The 20,044-nt window shown below is 52.9% G+C and overlaps 1 protein-coding gene and 1 pseudogene across 1 annotated transcript in view; one reads left to right on the top strand and one right to left on the bottom strand.

Moving 5' to 3' along the window:
• The window catches only part of LRFN2 (leucine rich repeat and fibronectin type III domain containing 2), a 37,997-nt gene that overhangs the window by 10,807 nt on the left and 7,146 nt on the right, over window positions 1–20,044 (bottom strand). The window lies entirely within an intron of this gene.
• LOC147915704 (U6 spliceosomal RNA) lies at window positions 3,623–3,721 on the top strand (annotated as a pseudogene).

Raw genomic sequence — 20,044 nt, forward strand, 5'->3', positions numbered from 1 at the left:
GTCCCCCAGCCCCTTACTCTGCTTCATTTTCCCCCATTGCACTTTTTTTGCCTGATAGATGATGTCATTTGCTTATTTGCTATGCTGACTGTTAATTATCTGTCTTTTTCTCTTTCCACTAGAATGTCAGCTCCCTGAGATCAGAGTTTTTGTCTGTTTTATTCACTGATGTCTCCCCAACTTCTAGAACAGCACCTGGCACACAGTAGGCTCTCAAAAACATGTGTTGGGTGGTAAATAAAACGAATGTTCTATAGATGCACTGCCCCATACAGTAGCTACACGTGGCTATTTTAATTTGACTTCAAATGAAATAAAATTAAAAAGCCAGTTCCTCAGTCACCAGGCACAGGTTAAGGGCTCGGTAGTCACGTGTGGCCAGCGACTGCCCCACTGGACCGCACAGCTGCAGACCACCCCCAGCACAGACTTCCAATGGACGGTGTTCTTCCAGAGCGTCCTGAGCAGCCTTGTCCTGCACTCCAGCAGGCGGTGGGAAGACTCTCATTTCCAGTGTGAGCCATGACACACCAAACAGGTGGGCTGTCTGGGGAACGTCGTCCAGGTAGGGGACAGCTCCCGCCCAGGGAGGTTTCAGTCCAGCATCTGCTCTCTGCCTCCCTGGGCGTTCTCTCCATGACTCTGGACAGCGTCATCCCTTCTTCTGGGTTCCTCCAGCTTCCCTGGGCTCCTAGGACCTCCTAGGGTCCAGTGGGCTCTCTCTGGGGTTCCCCCAGGCCTGGGTCAAGCTCCTCCGTCCCTAGGCGTGCTCTGACCCTCCGCCTCACATTCAGCTGCGGTCCCTTCCCTTCCCGAGTGCTACCTCCCTTTCCCCACGGTCCTCAGACTGGGCCAGCCCTGGGCCACACTGGGGCTCTGGGCCCCTCTGTCCTCTGTTTCCATATCCTCATTCCTGCTTTTCCATTTCTCATCTCTCAGTTACCCATTACACCTCTGATGCGTGTGTCTATTAAGGAAAACCTCTGATACAGCCAATCACGATGACGCACGCCACCCCTCTCAGGATGCCTGCTGTTGGAAGCAGGAGCTGCAGAGGCCGCAGGGTTCAGGGCAATGGGCACAGACTCTGGAGCCGACGGCTGGGGTCAAGGGCTGGTTCTGCCCTCTACTAGCTGTAAAAATTCACCTTGGGCCATTCCTTAACCTCCCTGGGCCCTCGGTTCTTAGAAACAGCCTATTTCTGTGAAATGGGGCATTCATAATCTCTGCCTTGTAGAGTTGTTAGGAGGGTTAAATGAGTCATGATTCCTAAGGACCTGGATCTGTGTCTGGCACAGAGTAAGCTCCACTCGGGGGTTTGTTACATAAGGGAGTGGGTGATGCTGAACCGAAAGAAATCCATCTCTGACAGTGAAATCCAGGCCTTGGGATTTGTGGCCGGTAAACCTCATGCAAGCTAGAAACTCTGGCAGGGAAACATCATGAATTCAACACTCACAGCAGGACGTGTTTCACCCCCCATGTGACTCTGCGAGTCCTTTTCAGAAGACACGTGGCGACAGTGTTAGTTAAGCCCTGGCTGGGCGATTGCAGAGATTACTGGAAATTAGGCCACAGTGAGCTGAGCCCCAGCAGGCTGCCTCTGTGCTCATCTCCCCGGAGAAAGGGCTTACCTGGCGACAGGTGAGGACACACCTGGGGAGGCCCTGCCTTTGCTCCCTGATTCAGGAAGTGAGGCAGATCTGCCTGGCAAGGGTCAGGGAAAGTTGCTGGCCCCGGCGTTGGGCCGGGGGCGAGAGGACAGCGGCGGGGAGGGAGCTTCCCCCTGCTCCATGGTGCTCCTGCACGGAGTGGACAAAGCCAGGGCGTCAGGGTATGAGCGCAGGACCACCAGGCTTCAAAGGCTGGTGCCTTCACTTACCGGCTGTGTGACCTTGGGCAAGCCACTTAACCTCTCTGTAAAGGGGGCAGATGATGGGGCCCCCCTCCCAGGATTGCTGTGAGGACTGAGTCAGTGCCTGTAATCTGAACCCTGCCTGCTCCATAGTGAGCGCTCAGTTTATGCTAGTGATTGTAATGGAGGGAGTCATCCGGCCCCAGTGAGGACAGAGAGATGGACCCAGCAGGCATGAGGTTCGACACGGGCTAGCGAGGCAGGTCCACAGGTCCGCAGCCCAGCTCAGGGGCCAGCCGTCTGAGACCTGGCAGTCTGTCCGGCCACTGGACCCAGCCTACTCTCAGCCAGGCTCTGACTCAGCAAGACGTCTGCCTGATCTTTCTGGTTCTCCCTCTGCGGGCTCCATTCACAGCCACGGGCACTCCTGGCGGAGAGGGGCCCTAAAGTCACCCAGTTCATCATCCCTCTGTAACTGGCCCCTCTGGCTGTCGGCACTCCACCCACACGCTCCCAGGGACGTGCCAGGCAGCCCATCCCAGCCTCGCACAGCTCCGCACGGCTCCGCATCAGCTCATGTCTGTCTGTGGTCCGACAGCCTGCCGCTTCCTCCCACAGGCCCAGCTCAACCCCATGGGGCTCCCAGAACAAGGTGCTTCTTTCTCTAACGCATGTCGGTGCTTCCCAAAGTGTGCAGCTGCACGCTCATCCCGCCTGGAGCTTTCACATCAGAATTATCATTTCCATTCCTTCCGACTATTTCCTGGTGACACAGTTTCCAGTTGTGTCCCCTCTGATCACACACCAGTTTGTCATTGGCCCTCCTGTCTGGGGGGTCTGAGCACAGAGAGCAGTCAAACCCCAAATTCCCCCAACCAAACATCACATTTCTCACGAGGCCCCCTACCCAAGAGTGTGTTGGACTTTCTGGAAGCTGCATCCCGTCTGCAGCTCACACGGAGCAGGCACCAATGGAAAAGCCCTGTGATGTCCCCAGGTTGCTACTAAGCCATGTTGCTCCCATTCTGTTCCCCTCAAGTGGCCTTTCTGCCAGTGCAGGCTGAGCCGACCGAGGCAAGCTCCCCAGCCCACGGCAGGCCTCTCTCTGTCTCCATCTCTCTGTATGTCTTCATCCACGTCTCTACAGGTGTAGGACTTTTCTCTGTGTTTAACTCTCCTTAGCTCTCAGCCCCCAAGGACTGGGTTGGCACGTCTCAGAGGAAGAAGTATGGGCTTCGGAATCAAAGAACTCTCTCTTTGAAGTCTGGTTCTGCCTCCAACCCACCGTGGGACTCTGGATCATTTTCTCCTCTCTGATCCTCAGTTTGCTCACATGTGAGATGGGACAGTAGTACCAATCTCCCGTGGTGGGTGTGAGAAATTAAGTGTGATGGGATGAACATGGCTGTCCCCTCCACTCCCTTCCCAGGGCCATTTGGTTCCCCGACAACGATGACGACGACGATGATAGTTGCCATTTATCTCCTTCAGGAGCTGAGAAAAGCTTGCTCAATAACAACTCATCACTTACAGAAAAAACTCAAAAGGTGTCAGACCAATTATACCTTGTTGTAAACACAGGAGCGTGCAAAATGAAGATTCCACCCCGCCGCGTCCAAAACGCACTGGAACAACCATCAGACGCCAAGTCAGTGCCACCCAACTGTGAACCAGACCAGACAGTGCTCCCCAGGTGGCGGATTCATGGCGGCACCACCCAGGGCCAAAATCCCCTGCAGCACCAACCTCCTTAAAAATTCTCCGACAGTGCTTACTTCAACTGCACGTATACTAAAATTGGAATGAAAATTTGCATGGCCCCTGCACCAGGATGACACACAAATTTGTGAAGCATTACCATATTTTTACAAAATTCTGATGTGTGTTAACAACATGGATGAACCTTGAGGACATTACACTAAGTGAAATAAGCCAGATGCAAAAGGACAAATACTATATGTTTCCTCTTACATGAGGCACCTAGAGTAGTCAAATTCATAGAGACATAAAGTAGAATGGTGGGTGCCAGGGGCTGGGGGAGGGGGACGGGGATGTGGAGTTAGTGTTTAATGGGGACAGAGTTTCACTTTGGGAAGATGAAAAAGTGGTAGAGATGGATGGTAGTGATGGTTGCACAACAATGTGACTTAATGCCACTGAACTGTACCCTTAAAAATGGTTAAAATAGGGGCCGGCCCGGTGGCGCAAGTGGTTAAGTGCTCACACTCTGCTGCGGCGGCACGGGGTTCGCGGGTTCGCCGGTTCGACGCACAGCTTATCGAGCCATGCTGTGACGGCGTCCCATATAAAGTAGAGGAAGATGGGCACATATGTTAGCCCAGGGCCAATCTTCCTCAGAAAAAAAGAGGAGGATTGGCATCAGATGTTAGCTCAGGGCTGATCTTCCTCACAAAAAGAAAAATAAAATACCTTTTAAAAGAAATGGTTAAAATAGTAAAGTTTATGTTATGTATATTTTAGCACAATAAAAAATGGCAAAAAAATGCTATCATAAAGCAAATTCTGCCAGGTGGGCAGGAGGAGGAGAGGTGGTGGGAAACACACTTGTCACTTGGGCACGGCCGGTGCACACTCGGGTGACAGGCACCATCAGCAGGGCTTCTTGGTTATTGACAGGGGCGTGGTCGGCCCTGTCAGAACGGGGGTGGTAGGCAGCATCTGGGGAGGGCTCTGGGTGGAGAAGGGTGGTCCCCTGGCCATCTGTTTGCTCTCCTACATCTGTCCTGATGGCTGAAGAACAGAGCCGTCCAGAGCAGAACGTGGCGTTAATCAAATGCATGCGACGAAGTCGCTGAAGATGAACCGCAGTGGCTCACAGCATCCGAGTGGTGGCAGCTGGGCCTGGGTTCGCATCCCGCTCTGCCACTGATGAGCTGTGTGGCTGAAAGCAGATTATCTAACCCTCTCTGCCTTGGTTAAATAGGGATGCTAGTACCTAATTTGTAGGAACATTGTCGGGATTAAATGAGGTAAAGTGTGTTATAAACGCTTGGAGTGAAGCCTGGCAGTAATGATGGACAGTAAACACTAGGTTTTGTTTCAATGACAGTGGCGAAGTCAATGATGACCCCTGATAGAAGAAATCAAGATGAAAAGAAGTCCTCAGTCATCTTGTGGATGGGTTTTGGGGCCCTGCCTTTTCCCCCAATTATAATCCCCTTCCTCTGTCAGATCAGAAGCTCCTTGAAGAAGGGAATGGTATCAAGCCCCAGGTTGAGTGTGTGCTATGGCGAAGAAAGGTGGCTGACTGTGCAACGTAGGTAAGTCACTTCGCATCTCTGACCCTCACTCAGTTTTCCTGCCTGCAAAATGGGTTAATAATATTGATCATGTTGAATCTTTTTGAAAATTAAACATATTGTTATTTATTTGTGCAATAAAAAGCAGCCAGGATGATGTTTGATTTGGTGTCTGAAGATCAGGTTCAAATCCTGGCCCGCCATCTGGAGGTGAGCAATCTTGAACAAGGAGATATCACCCCTCCAAATCTCAGCTCCTCATCGGTCAAATGGGAACAATAATACTGCTGGCCACCCCAGAGGATTGTTGGGAAAAACAACAAAGATGTGAGTCGAGGCAGGGTGTTGGTGGTAAAGCACCCACAAATGTAAGGGATCGTGTTTTCTAATGGGGACACTCAGGACCTGTGCATGAATGAGAAATTGACGGGCACTTCCTTGAGGGCTGCTCTGAGCTGCGTGCCGGGAGGGTGGACTCCACGACCGAGTGGCCTGCTGGACATCTGGCTGGCTGAGCCGCAGTGTCATTCTGCCCACTGCCTAGCCGGCGGAGAGACGCCCTTTCCAGCCGGTGGTCAGGAGGAGCCCGCTCAGCACTTCTCCGGCTGCATTTCTGCTGATTCTCTCCAGACACTTCTGCCTCTAACTAGCAGGCTGGCCCGGAGGGGAGTAATTAGGGGAAGGAAGAGAAACGACCTCTGGAGTTAGACCTCACTTGGGCAGTGGGCGGGCCACTCTGTCCAGCCAAGTGGGAGAGAGGATGAAAGAGCAGAGCTATCCACACCCGCCAAATAGCCTCAGGTCCAGGCTGGATGGACAAGGCTCTAACCCTCACTCTGTCACAGACTTGCTGTGTGGCCTTGGGCAAGTTGCTTTCCTTCTCTGTGCTTCAATGTCCAATTCTGATATTCTAGAACTCATCAGAGTATCATTCTAGAATATCATCAGAAGAGGAGTGACAGGAGCAAGGGGGAGGCAGGAGGATGGCAGGCAGGGCACAGCCACCAAAGGGTTGTAGCAGTTCAGGCACCAGGTCCCCAACTCTGAGAGCACACAGGATTTGGCACCAGAGTGATGTGGGCTCTGGGCTCAAATCCAGACTCACAACTCACTGGCTGCATAATCTTTGCCCTGTTACTTAACCTCCCAGACCTTCAGTCTTCTTGTTTGTAAAGCAGTTTGTAAACCTAACTTGCAGAGTCATATGAGGATTAGAAATAATATATGCAAAGCACTGGCATACACTATATACTGAACAGAGCATATATGTATATAGCAAATGCTCACCTACTTTGTCATCTGTCCATCACCTACTGATCACCTTTCTTATAGAGAACACTAACACCATCCCACCCACCCGTCTCCCAGCAGGGCCTCTCGCAGCGGCAGAGGTGAGCTATCTGGGGCACTGGTAGGTTGCCTTGGGGCTCAGAGTCTCTGTGCTGGGTGAGAAGATGAGCGTCACTACGGGGTTTACTCATTAGCCAGGAGCTTTCGGGTGAGGCCGGCCTGGCCTGGAAGTGCACTGTCCGGTTTTAACTGGGAACAACTGAAAGTAGCAGTATTATTACCCTCCCCTCCTCAGCCCATCCCCAAGCCTGGGGACAGCCAGCTCCTGTGGGGACAATGAACACGGAAGAGAGCCTCTAAATGCACTTCAGTGTCCCTGGAGGATGGCCATGTGGGGCTGCGATCTTAATGGGGAAGTAGTCATGTGAGCAAATCACAGACTTACTCACGTGTGTACTTCTCTGGGAGTCTCTCCAGCACTGTTTATTGGGAACCAGGAATTGGCCTGCTCCCCTCCCTCTCCTGGTCCGGCTGCGGAGAGGCGATTCTGGGCTGCAGACGGAGCGAGGCTGATGAGGAGCTGCCCCTGCCCCTCTCCCACACACACAGGTGGACGGAGGGTGAAGCTCTGGCAGGGGAGCTGTGTCCATTGGCCAGTGTAGGGATGGGTGTGTGTGTGTATGTGTGTCCACTGGCCAGTGTGTGAGTGTGTGTCTATGCGCTGGTGTAGAAGCCTCCTTGGTGTGTGACAGAGGAGGGGGTTTGCTGGAGGCTGTGAGCACATGTAAGCATTGAATTGAGGTGAGCGTTTGAAGGAGTCGGAGCAGTTGAGAAATCATCTCTGCAGGGGCCTGCAAGGATCTGCATGATCCGACCCCACTACCTCCTGCCCATCTCCTAGACTCTGCCCCTCGCTATCTCTGCTGCAGCCAGCCTGGCCCCTCGTTGCTCACTGGACGTGCTCTAGCCTTGTGGCCTCGCCCCGGCTGTTCCCTCTGCCTGGAATGCCCTTCCTGCAGACCTCTGCTTGGTTCACTTGCTTCAAGTCTCTGCCAGGTCTCACCTTCTCAGTGAGGCCTGCCTGGCCCCCCTATTTCATACTGCCCACCCCCAGCCCCTTCCCCTGCTCTGCCGCTTCTCTGTTGCAGAGCAGGACTGCCTCCCGCACCGTATAATTTACCCATTTATAGTGCTTGTTGCCCGTCTCTCCCACGAGGACAAGGCTCTCGGTTGTTTTGTTCACTGATGCATCCCTAGCACCCAGGACGGGAGCATTTATTTTATGGCATGTTTGCCTCCGGTTTCTCATTTGTAACATGGGGACGATAATAGAAGCTCTCACTTCATAGAGTTGTTGGGCAGATTAAATGAATGAGCACCTAAAAGCACTGAGAACCGGGCCTGGCACCGGGTTCAATAAACGTTAGCTATTATTGTTACATTCTGGCACAGCTTGGGAGTGAGGATTAGATGAGGGATCCACGTGAAGGAACGGGCGGTCATTCAGGTGTGAAGATGCTAAACACTTCTCCCCGTGCTCCCAGCCCAGCCCTGAAACATTCCCAGGAAGGAAAATTCCCCGTCCTTCCCCAGACATGGAAACCCATATTTTTGGACCCCCTTTGGGTTAGAAAGTTAGTTATCAGTATATTTATTACCTTTTTTTTTGAAATCAAGGGAGGAGGCAAGCAAGACCCCAGCCTGCCCCGCCCTGGGCTGCACAGCTCCTGGGACCCCTAGGTAGCTAACAGAATGTGGCCGTCAAGCCCACCCTCTGATGGGTGTGACTGCGGCTCGGACCACACAGGACCCCAGCTCTGGCCTGGGAGTCGGGCACCCGGATTCTTCTCCCTGCTCTGCCATCCCTAAATGGCCTGGAGAAGTCCCCTCCCTTGTCTGGGTCTCTGCTCCTCCCTGGCACGGTGAGGGGTTGGGATTAGACCATCGCTAAGGTCTTTCCAGGTTTGTCCATTCATCCAAGAAATTTTCATGGAGCACTTGTCATGTGCCAGCACTGCTCTGGGCACTGGGGATACAGCAGTGACCACAAGACACAAGTCCTTGGCCCGGTGAGTTGACATTCTGGGCGAGGAGAGGGCAGACAGTAAAGGATAAACATCATCGGTAAATTATTTACTATGTTAGAAGTGGAGCGTGCTGTGGAAAAGAGGAAAAGCAGAGCGGGTTAAAAGAAGGTGAAATGGTTGGGGCAGGGAGGGCAGGCTGAGCTCTCAGTGGGTGTCAGGGAGAGCTTCCTTGAGAAGGTGACATTTGAGGGAAGGGACAGCTTGCATTCCAGGTACCTACGAGTTTCAGTGGTTCTTGGCACCGCTGTATTCCTGCGAGATGACTGTTTGGGGTCCCCTGGAGTCCCCCTTCCTCTTTTTCTCCATGTCTGAGCACACTGATCCCAGCTCGCCCAGGGGGTGATGGGGCCGGAAGACAGATCAGGCGGGTGCCCGAGAGTGGGGCATGATTTACCGCTGTCTATTCACACTCCGATATTTCACGGCCCCCTGGCTCTGATGGAATAAATATGATCTTTTATTCTTCACTTTGCTTAAGCCTCAAGGTCAACAGCCCAGCTGTGATCTATCGGCCGCTCCCTCCACTGGACATTCGAGGGCCAGGGAGCCCCCTGGCTGTCAGAGATTCACGGCGCCATCCTCCAGCCCCGCACTCCTGCCTGCCCCTCGGCGCCGGACCTTGGCTTTGCTTGCCAGGGAGGCAGCGGCCACAGTGGCTCTGGGGGATGCTGGCTCATTGAGGGCAGAGACAAAGCCATAAATCTCCTCCCTCTCCCCTGAGCACACCCCATCACTAGGGTTGAACCCATGACCCGGGTTTCATTTCAGTCCTGGGAGGAGGCAGCCGTGGGGTGGCAGAGCAGCCATGGTTCAAATGGCAAGTTATAAATTAGAACGCCCCAGCACATGGCCATCAGTTTTCTCAGCATGGAGAAGGGGCAAAAGGCATACATCAGCCCGCCTGCCTCGGATGGAATCCTCCAGGCCCTGTAGACAGCCGAGGCCCCTTGTGCTTCAAGGAGACTGTGGCTTTATTTGTCAGACATCACCAGCACTGCCTGGAAGTTCTTCCACTTGTCTAACTGAGATCTTTCCTTGCAGCACCCATCTGTTTTCTCCTTATGTGTGGTGGGTGGGAAGGGTTGGGCTGGTTCACACTTCTCGTTTCCTCGGGATGGTTCTGATGGACAATGGGCTGATGGTGCTGGGTGTGTTGATAGATCAGGTACTGGGAAGGGGGCGGTCTAGAAGGAAAATGGGTCACTGGCCTCTATTTTGAACATACCACCTGCAACCCCAAGGCCCCCGTCTCACTCTTCTCCATCCTAACTCATGTCCTGGGAGGAAGAGGAATGGTTAGGAGCTCTCTGCAGCACGGCGGGCCTGGGTTTGAATTCTGCTTCCGCCACTTCCTAGCTGGGAGACCTTGGGCAGCTTACCCACCCTCTCTGATCCAGAAGAGCCCTACCCTGTAATGTGGGTGCAATAGTCACAGCTGCCTCCCAGGGGGGTTGTGCGCATGCTCCACGCAGCGCTGCGCCCACAGCAAGCACTCAAATGCTAGCTGCGTATTATCACAATGTCGAGGTGTGGACCTGGAGCCAGCCGGCCTGGTTCAAACCCCAGGCAAGACGCCTCAGGCAGCTTCTTAAGCGCTTGTACCTCAGTTTTCTCATCTGTAAGATCAAGATGACAACAGCGCCTTCTTCGGGATGCTGAAAGAATTAAATGAGCTAATAATGGAAACCACTTAGAACAGTACCTGGCACGTAATCATTTCTCAGAAAGGTTGCCTCTTATTAGCATCATCGTGACTGGAGAAGAGGCCACCTGTGTTCACTTGGCACTTTTGACCTAATTTCCATCAATTGGTTTTGTGATTTATAATCCACTGACTTCCAACCGAAGATAGGAGGTGACTTGCAACATAAAAACACATGTAAAATGAGACGAGGAAATTTTTAGAAATGTTTTATGGCACATCAAAAATCAGTAAGATGGCTTGAATTAGAGGCCCTGGCCCCCGGGGTGGTCGGAGCACTAACGCAGGTTATAACCCCCATGTGCGCACAAAGCTGCCACACAGCCCGGGGCCACTTCATCTGGGGACTAGCCTAGGGAGGAGGGGCACAATGGCCTCAGAACGATGGGAGGGGAGCGGCTTCCTTAGGGGCACCCTGTCTGTGGGGACTTGGACCACCGCGGGGCAGAGCAGCTGAGGCTGCCTTCAGACGAAGGGCACCACAGCCCAGGAGGGGCTGCCTCAGTCCTTTGCTCTGGCCAGGCCACATCCAGCATACTGCCCACTGGACCCTACACATGCAGAGGGATGGCACAACCTGGCACACATCTGAGGCAGGGGACCAGAGGACACACCCCAGTTCCTTTCCCGCTCCAGCGACAAACACGGCAGCCTTTTACCTGCAATGCCTCCTGTGTCTCTTCACTGATGGAGCTCCTACTTGACCTTCTAGGTCACCTCCTCCAGGAAGCGTTCTGCAACATCCCTAGGACCTGCTCTCCCATGTGCTCGCACAGCACTCATCACAGCTGTGGTAACTGAATCGGTTATTATTCGAGTATGTGGTCCTTTATTGTCTGTCTCCCTGGGAGACGTGAGCTGCAAGAGGGCAGGAGTGTCCTGTTTATGTCCATATTCCCATGAATGGCCTAGACCTGACATAAAATAAATACTGCTTGAATGACTAAAGGTGAAAGGCCAGAACGGAGGAAGGCAGGGAGCGAGGATGTCAAATCTGAGAAAAATAGCATTAGGTGAGCCATGAGAATTAGCTGTAAAATTAAATGGGCATATTATGGAAGAAGAACTCGTTTTCCTCCTGATGAGGAGGCAGGCAGGATCTAAGGGGAGGTGGTGAAGAGTGACGGATTTGGGGGCCTGTAATAAGGAAAATCTTTTTAGCTAGAGGCAGCCAACAGTGGTGTGGGCTCTTGAAAACAAATGAGGGGGGAGTTTCTTTGTCTGAAAGTTATCCCCAGTGGGGCCAGTCAACGTCCCAGGAGGTGGTAGGATGGGGCGATGGGTGGGGGGATTGGGCATCACAAGGATTCACGAAGAAAAGAGAAGAGTGGCCTGGACAACCTTGAACCATCCCTTTCTCACTCTGGACCTTTTCCAATGTCTAAGGTTAGCAAGAACTAGGCCCATTTTAAAGATGGAAGAACAGAGTCCAAGACAATTGTGATGAATGAATAGCTGCACTGGTCCCAAGACCTTGGCATTCCCTCCCTCTCCCTGAGCTCTTTCCAGCCCTTGGTAAAATGTCCACACAGGGGAACCGGGCTTTGAGGTCGCCCTATGACCCCTCCTGACCCTCTCGCTTGTCCTGCTGCTGGGACCTCCACTGTGCCCTCCAACATGTCCATATTCCCTGTTGGCCAGTCCCAGAGGAAACTACTTCAGCACATCTCAGGTTTCTGTCCCTGATAGATGCAAAGAAATGCATCTCTAATGGTAGAGTTTCAGGCCCTCTGAGCTTCTGTGGAGCAAGTATTTTCAGGTGGGGTCCTGTTCCTAGGCCCACTCTAGGCAGGATGGGGGAGAGTGGGGTTTGGGTCTGAACCTGGGCACTGGAGCTTTCTCGGCCTCGGGGAGGCAGCCCCGCCCACTCACTTTTGCTGCAGGACACAAGCTTCCTCCCAGCCCTCGCCCAAGGGACAGGACTGCTGAGCAGCAGCCTAGCCGACCCAGGAATTTTCAAAGCCTCCCTGTTCCACTCAGACCTTCTTTGAGCGACAATCAAAGCTTGGGGGAGGCGGGCAAAGCAGCCTTGGGAAGCAGCCCCTGGCACTGGCTCACACAAGGTGGCATTTTGACTGGTGGTAAAAATATCTCTCTGGTGCTCAGTGCCGGCTGCTGCCACCGTCTCAGCTTCCAAGATCCTGTCTCAGGCCCAGGGCCTCGGCAGCCTCCCCCCGTCCACACCCCGAGAGACAGAACACAGGGCCCCAGGCCCCTGACCACAGCCGCCTTCAAAGCCACCACCGCTGCCTCCATCGCCGCGGCCAGGCACCAGCAAAAACGCATTTAAGAGCCACTAGAGAAGGAGATTTATTATCAGAAATACTGCAGCACACGCCTGATGAGCTAATTAAACAAGAATATAAATAATTACTCCCCGCCAGAGTAAACGGACTCAGGGCGGAGAGAGTGCGGGTGCTGACGGAGGAGCCGGGGCGGTGATGGGGGAGATGCTCTGCTCGCAGCTCCCCTCCGCCCCAGGCTGTGGGTGGGCCTCGGTGAGGGGCCCGGGCCAGACGGATGCAGGCCCGAGAATTCTGCCAGAACAATCAATACAAAATGCTGCTTTGTTCCTTCCCGGAGTATTTCCTGCTCACTCACCTGCCCACACCCTGAGCTCCTTCTACCCCCATAGTGAGCCTGAGGGGAAAAGACGGATGGGTCCTTCTTCTGCCTTATGGATGTGGACATTAAGAAGCAGGAGGTCTCAAGACATAGCTGAGACCCCTTCAAGCATCCTGTAACACCCCTGGTCCCTGCAGTCTATTCTCCACCCAGCAGCCGGAATCTTCTTTCTTAATCACATCATACCACTCTCCTGTGTTCAACCCCCCAATGGCTCCATCTCGTTCTGGATAAAATCCAAGGCATGACCATGGCCTATGAGGACCTACATGACCTGGCCCTGCCCAGTTCTCTAAACTCCTTTACTGTTGCTCCTCCTCCAGAGGCACTGGAGTCCTTGCTGCTTCTCCAATGAGACAAGCTTGTTCCTACCCCAGAGCCTTTGCACATGCTGTTTCCCCTGCCTGGCTCTTTCCCTCACTCTATTCAGGTCTCTGTTCCAATGTGACTCCTTAGAGGGGCCATCCCTGACCAGATATAAAACAGTAGCCACCCCCCATGAGTGTCTCCTTACACTCGTGATTTTTCTTCCTAGTGTATGTTTTAAATTTGTTGTCCCTCTCCCCTATAAGAATGTAAGCTCCTTGGAGGCAAGGACTTGGCCTATCTTGTTCTAACCCTAGGGTCTTGACCAGAGTCTACCCCAAAGCAGACACTCAATAAATATTTGTTGATTGAATAAATGAAATCTAGCTACCAAAACTCAGAGTGTAGTTTGTGCCTAGACCATCCAGTTCCAGATGCAGGGTTTTCTCCACCAGAGGTCATTCCTCCCCTCAGAACCTGACCCTGGCTCCCTGCTGCTGACAGGAGAAAGCCCGAAGTCAGGACCGAGCCCTGGCTACAAGCTCCAGCTGGGGGACCTTGTGAGTGATGTCACCCCCAGTGGCTCAGAGTTCCCATCTGTCAAATGGTAAAATCGCACCTCACAGGGTGAATGTACCAACCAAGAGAACGCACAGAGCATTTTAGAACAATAACTGGAACGTGGTGAGGACTCAGTAAATAGAGCTATTTTGTGTGACATTCAAGGCCACTCACAGGCCGTCCTCCTCCGTCCTCTCTGAACAAGCCTCCTATTATTTCCCTAGACCAGAGCTTCTCAAAGTGTGGTCCCCAGACCACTGGGAGAATGTATTAGCACTGCAGATTTGCAGACCCTGCTCCAGATGGGCTGAGTCAGAAACTCAAGCGTGGGGTCCTGCATCCCTAACAGGTCTGCCAGGTGGTGGATGTGCTCAGGCTTGAGACCCACAGCCCTAGAGCCAGCCTTTCCACCAGGTAGGCCGGGGTGGTAGACTGGGCTGTTGGTCCTGGGTCTTCCCTCCCTGTAATACAATGATCCCTCCACAGCACTGCCGCTGCCTGATGGGGGTGGGGTGTGTGCCCCGCCCCTGGACTTCGGGCTTGGCGCTATCACCTGTGTTGGCCCATGGGATGTAGCAGATGTGATGCCAGCAGAGGCTTGGCATTTGCTTCTTTATTTGGGCTGGCCCTCCTGCATTTCTGCCATCACCACGAGAAGAACATGCCCTGGATAGCCGCTGCCCCCTACCCAGGCTCCAGAAGGAGATACGTAGAGAAGATCTAAACCAGACCTGGAACCTGGGGTCCAGCCCAGTCCAGTTAAACTCCAACCAACCTGCACACCCACGAGTCAAAGAATTAAATATTCGTGGTTGTAAGCCACCTAGATTTTGAGGTCGTTTGTCGCGCAGCATTACCGTGGCAGCAGCTGACTGACACACCAGCAGCCCTCACAGGTCTTTAACCAGGCCTGACCCTTCGTGCCTCGCCTCTTTCTTCACTGAAACCACCTACAACAGCTACTGCTCCCCTCTTCTTTCCAAATCCCATCTATTCACCAGGACACAGCTTACACTCCACTCACCTGCTCCCAGAAGCCCCCCCCCGAATATGCCCCTCCCACCAAGGCACATGCATTCACCTCCACTAGCTCAGGAGAAAGCTCAAGTGGGTAAAGTTCACCAAGCAATCCATTCACATTTTAACCTTTTAGGTGGCTAATTACTAAAAAGAAAAGCCCTTTAACTTAGTACCACCATAACTAATTACCCAGTTAGAAGGTGAAGTGTTTAATAGTTCCCGTGATGTTCAATTTCCAAACACTTACCTTCTTTACGATGCCCTAGAAGTTAGTTCCCACATCTGGATCGGCTCTCCCGCCGCAGCATCAGCCCCACAGCCACAGAGCCAGCCGGAGCCCATCTCTGGGGCCCACCCCAGCTAGAAATAGCTCTCCTCTATAAATAGTTAATGAGCTCGTCCAGCCACATAGCACGTCTCTGTGGCCCTGCTCCCACCCTGGGCCAACACATCGCAGTCTGTGGTTTCGTGTGATTCTGCCCGCTCACCACCCCCACCTCTGAGACTCTGAAGATGATGGGCATTAATTTGCCTTCACATCCTGAAGCTTCCTGTCACCCACAGAGTGCCCACTCCCGTCACACACACACACGCCAGACCACAGGCCTAATTGACAGGAATGAAGACGTCTCTCTCAGCTTCTCTCTGTGTCTCAGTGTCTCCAGAGATGACAAAGCAGCCCGGATCACCTTTCCGGCCCAGCTGGTCTCAGCCACACGCTAGCTACTGGTTTCTGGGATGGTGTGGGCAGGTGCCGAGAGACGGGCTTCGTGGCGGGTGCACGCCTCCCCAACATCCACCCGCCTCTCCGACCTTCCCAACAGAGCCCTGGTTTATGTGGGGGGCAATGTGCCTGAACAACAGACTACCTTTCTCAGCCTCCAGTGCAGGTTGGAGGAAATGCAATGAGACAGAAGCAGAAGTCTGGTGGAAACTCTGGGGGGCTCTTTAAAGGAGCTGCCTCATCCTGGAGGTTGGTCGCTATTTTAGAGTTCCCTGGAAACAGACCCTGAGACGAGGATTGGAGCACCAGTAGTTTATTTGGGAGGTGGGCCCAGGATGCTCTGGTAAGGAAACGAGGAAGGAAGTCCATACAGGGTGTTTCACAGCTGGGTACGGCTGTGGGCCATTGGGGTTCACTCCACCTGGGACCCTCTGGGAGACGGCACAGAACATGCCTCAGTGGTCCCCCTCCATCTTCCCCCAAGGGGGAGGAAGCTGGGGTATTAACCCTCCGACTCCTGCTGTGACAGGCTGTGGCCGCTCCCGGGGGGACGTCAATTCCCCTGCACTTCAGCCTGCCCCACCTGCGTACACCAGCCAGTCCCCAGGGGAAAGTGTCGGCGAGCGCAGGAGCACTGAGCCACGTGTCAGGACTGCGCGGTTGACCTGCAGAGGAGCCGCAGTCCCCAGAGCCCGTGGAGCTCTCATACCAGCCCGGAACTGCCTCCCTCTGGAGTTCTGTGACATGACAGAACAAACCCCAAATCTGTGAGCCATCGTCGTCAGAGCTGTGCTACTAGAAGCACTTCACACTTTACGAAGATGCGCTTCCTTCACGCCCAACCTCTTCTCCCATTTCACAACCGCCTGGTGAGGGAGGCAGACAGTTATGATCACCCCATTCTGCAGATGAGAAGCCTGAGGCTCAGAGAAGAAAGAGAGGGGAGGTCATGAGAGCCTGTGTCTGAGGCCCCAGTTCTGTGCTCCTCATCTTAATCACTCAGGCTCAGCTGGGGGGTAAGAAAAATGACACCAGCAACCACCATGCACAAGGTGATTTGTTTCCCAAGTGTTTCACATACTTTATCTCTCTGGAGATAACCTCATTCGAAGGGAAGGGATTTTTATTACAATGTCATAGATAAAGCAAAGCCTCAGAGAGGTGAGATGATGCATGCATGGTACAGTGGGATCGGAACCCAGGTCTCCTGGCTTCTCCCTCACCAAAGGCTCAGAGACCAAACCCCTCACCGCAGAATTTAGTCTGCCCACTGGTGCTGCCCACTCCCCTGATTGCACTGGCAGGTGGCAGGATGCTGCATGCGCGTCAGAGTCACCGGGGACTTTTAAACACTGGTTCCCGGGTGCCTCCCCAAGCTGACTCAGGGTCTCTAGGAGGAAGGCTGCAATTCGCCGCGGGATTCCAGTGTGCAGCCAGGGCTGGGGAGCACTGGGCTGGTGGGAAACCTTGGGCTTGGGGTCAGAAGGCCTGAAGCCGTCCCCACCCTGGCCCTCCTGGGCTGTGATGAGGCTGAGAGGAGCTGGCTGCTGTGAACACACTCAGAAAGTACAGTCGTTCTGATGGTCACCACCAGCGCTGACCCCTAAGTCCCAGACACTCCTCCCAGCCTAACCCCTCTCTCTGTAAACCTTCTTTGGTTTCACACCAAGTCCTGGGGTGAAATAAACAATATCCCCACCCCGACCCCCAAACTAACCAAATTACATAAAACTAACAAGGGACTGGTTCTCTGGTTCTCCCTGACTAGAAGGGGGAAAAGCCACATTTTACAAGCAAGGCAGACCAGATGCACGCTATAATCCCTTTACTCCTGCTGATTATTTCTATCTTCGAAGATGTCTCCAGCCAGAGGTTTTTGAGAATAAAGAGGGAATGACAAGTGGAGAAATCCTCTGAACAGATGCCCTGAAGGTTTTAGAATCTGAGTGTCATCTTCTTGTGCAGAGCAAGAGGGGTAGGATGAGAAGGTAGTGATGTGATTTGAGATACTCTTGGAAGACTTTCCTGAAAAATGTCTTCCCTCTGCACAAGACTGCTGTGGGTTTTGAAATTCCACCATTAGAGATTCATTCCTTTGGGTCTTTCAGAATTCCCAATTGAATTACAAAAATTTCTGAAAGGGGTTATACCTTGTATACCCCCTTGATCTCTTAAAACCCTATCAGATCTTTTCCAAGTTTACAGCTCTCTTGGAGTAAGGTTTTGAAGACTGGAGACAGAAGAGTCTGCCTGGAGATCAGGGCCAAGAAGAGGGGTGTGAGAAAGGAAAGTGGGCAGACTCCTAACGGCAATAAATACTTACGTGTATCCAGCATTTCATGGTTGACTATGAAAGATGCGCTTTCAAATACATGATCTCATTTAGTCTGCACCACAATCCTATGACATACACAGAAAGGAATCTCTGTTCCCATTTTACAGATGAGAAAATGGAGACTGAGAGCAATGAAGGGATTTGCCCATGGTCTCAGGACTAGTAAATGGTAGAGTTGGGGTGCAAACTGAGGTTCTGGAAGCACTAGCTGCTTCCCTATCTTCTCTATATTAATCAAGTACATTGTGCCTAGCTTTAAAAAAAAACTACATTTCCCAGCTTCCCTTGCAGATAGATGTGATCAATGAGATGTAAGCGGAAGTTATTGGCTGGGCTTCTGAGAACCCCTGCCCCTTTGCCCTCTTGCCCTTCTGCATTTCATCTTTCCTGCTATGTAGAAGGGAGAGGTGATAGCTAGAGCTCCAGCAGCCATTTTGCACCATGAGTTGACCTTAAGAACAGAACCTGTGTGCTGATGATGGCAGAGCAGAAATCTAGAAGGAGCTGGGCTTCTGGTGGCCATGCTGCCTAGAAAACCAGACCTAAACTCTCTTCCACTGGACTTCTTTTACATGAGAGACATATAAAACCCTATGAGTTTAAGTCATGTTAGGTTGAGTTTTCTGTCCAACCTAATGGCCACTCTGGACTTCTGACTCTAGACTCACTTTTTCTGTGATGCCTCTAGCGCCTTTGTCACTTCACAGTGGCTCACCTGGTGAGGCCTAGAACCCAGAAATCCTCATCTTGCCCATATTTCCTGCTAGTTGGTCTCAAGTGGCTATTTCTGAGACCCAAGGTTCTCACTGGCACCTCTGTTCCCCTTGGCCTCAACATTGTGAGACCTTAGAAACATGGGGGAAGCAACTAAAGCTGAAAGAGAAAATCCCAGCAGACTCCCCATGGATACCCCATCCTTCCCAGAAAGAGGAGTTACAGTCGGTGCCCCTCAGCCCAGGTCTCCAGCCCTAACGAATCCTCAGGGGCATGAGTGAGATGTGCCCCACAGTGTGGTACCTGGCACTGGACACCAGGGAACACATTCTGGGCTTTATTTTTTGGAACCTTGGGAAATCTATTCAATTCGTTTGAGACTTAGTTTCACCAACTATAAAATGGACATAATATTTGTCCTGTCCATCCCCCCTGCGGATGCCAGGTTTCAATAGTCAAAGAGTGTGAAAGAAATTTAGACAAGTATAAAATCCACCGCAGGCTGCTTTTGATTTTGGCTCTGATCAGGGAGCTGCTGGGGAGGTTTCCCCACATCCACCCCAACTTCCTCCTTAACACCTTTTCCCTCCTCCACCTGTGGGGCTCAGTCCACCCTTTCAGTAGAAGCTGGGATGTCTGGGGAAGCAGCTGAGTCAAAGAAGAACCTTCCCCCTGCGTAGGCGGCCGGTCCTGTACCTGGCCTGCCCCCTCCCTCTAGGGAACACCTCTTCCTACCGGTTTCTCCCCAAATCCACAAGATCCCCAGGTTCATTAGAGAATCTCCCTCCAGCTCGTGGTGGAGATGGCTGTATTTTCATGGGGAGGGGGCAGACTCCTCTTAAGTGTTGACTGACAGGATCCTGATGGGGTGGGAACTGGCAGAATCTGCCCTCTTATCATTTCCCCAGATGGGAGACACAGCAACAGTACAAGATGCCCCCCAGTGGCCCTGCAAAACTCAGTAGGGCTGTCCAGTCTCCCGAGGGTGGGGGCATGTCTGAGAATCACGGAAGAATATGGCATGGAAAGGGGGCCAACAGATAGAGCGGGGGGCCTGGAACGGCTGCTATCTCCCCCCACATTTGGGGTATCTCCACACGTCCCTCACTTTCCCTGCATGGAGATAATGCAGCAGAGTAAACAGTCCGCAGGCAGGCGGCCCCCCGGCTGAGTCCACACTGTGCTCTGGGAGCTTGCCATTCCCCAGGCCCTCATGGGGATGGCTCCAGCATCACGCCTGATGACAGATGTTCTGGATGGCTCTTGGAGACAATGTTTGTGAATGTCACTAGGGCTGATCATGACATGCAGGGTACTTAACTTTCCACATCACACCAGGGATGAGGCTGATCTGGGGGGGCTGCTGCTTTCTCCAGTGGGGAGGGGAGGCCCCCTTCCTCTGACTCTCCTCTCGCCACCCTTCCTCTTCCCCTTGTTGACCCCTTCCTCCTTGGGCACTGTCCCCATTAATGCTAGCCACCTCCTGAAAGGGCAGGCCCTGGGCTGAGAGACGGGAGTCGCCCTCCCCAGTCACAGGGGAAAAAGGCCAGGCCCCACTGTGGACT

The sequence above is a fragment of the Ceratotherium simum genome, chromosome 13, assembly GCF_057802395.1.
Source record: "Ceratotherium simum simum isolate JZ-2026a chromosome 13, ASM5780239v1, whole genome shotgun sequence".
NCBI classification, from domain to species: Eukaryota; Metazoa; Chordata; class Mammalia; order Perissodactyla; family Rhinocerotidae; genus Ceratotherium; species Ceratotherium simum.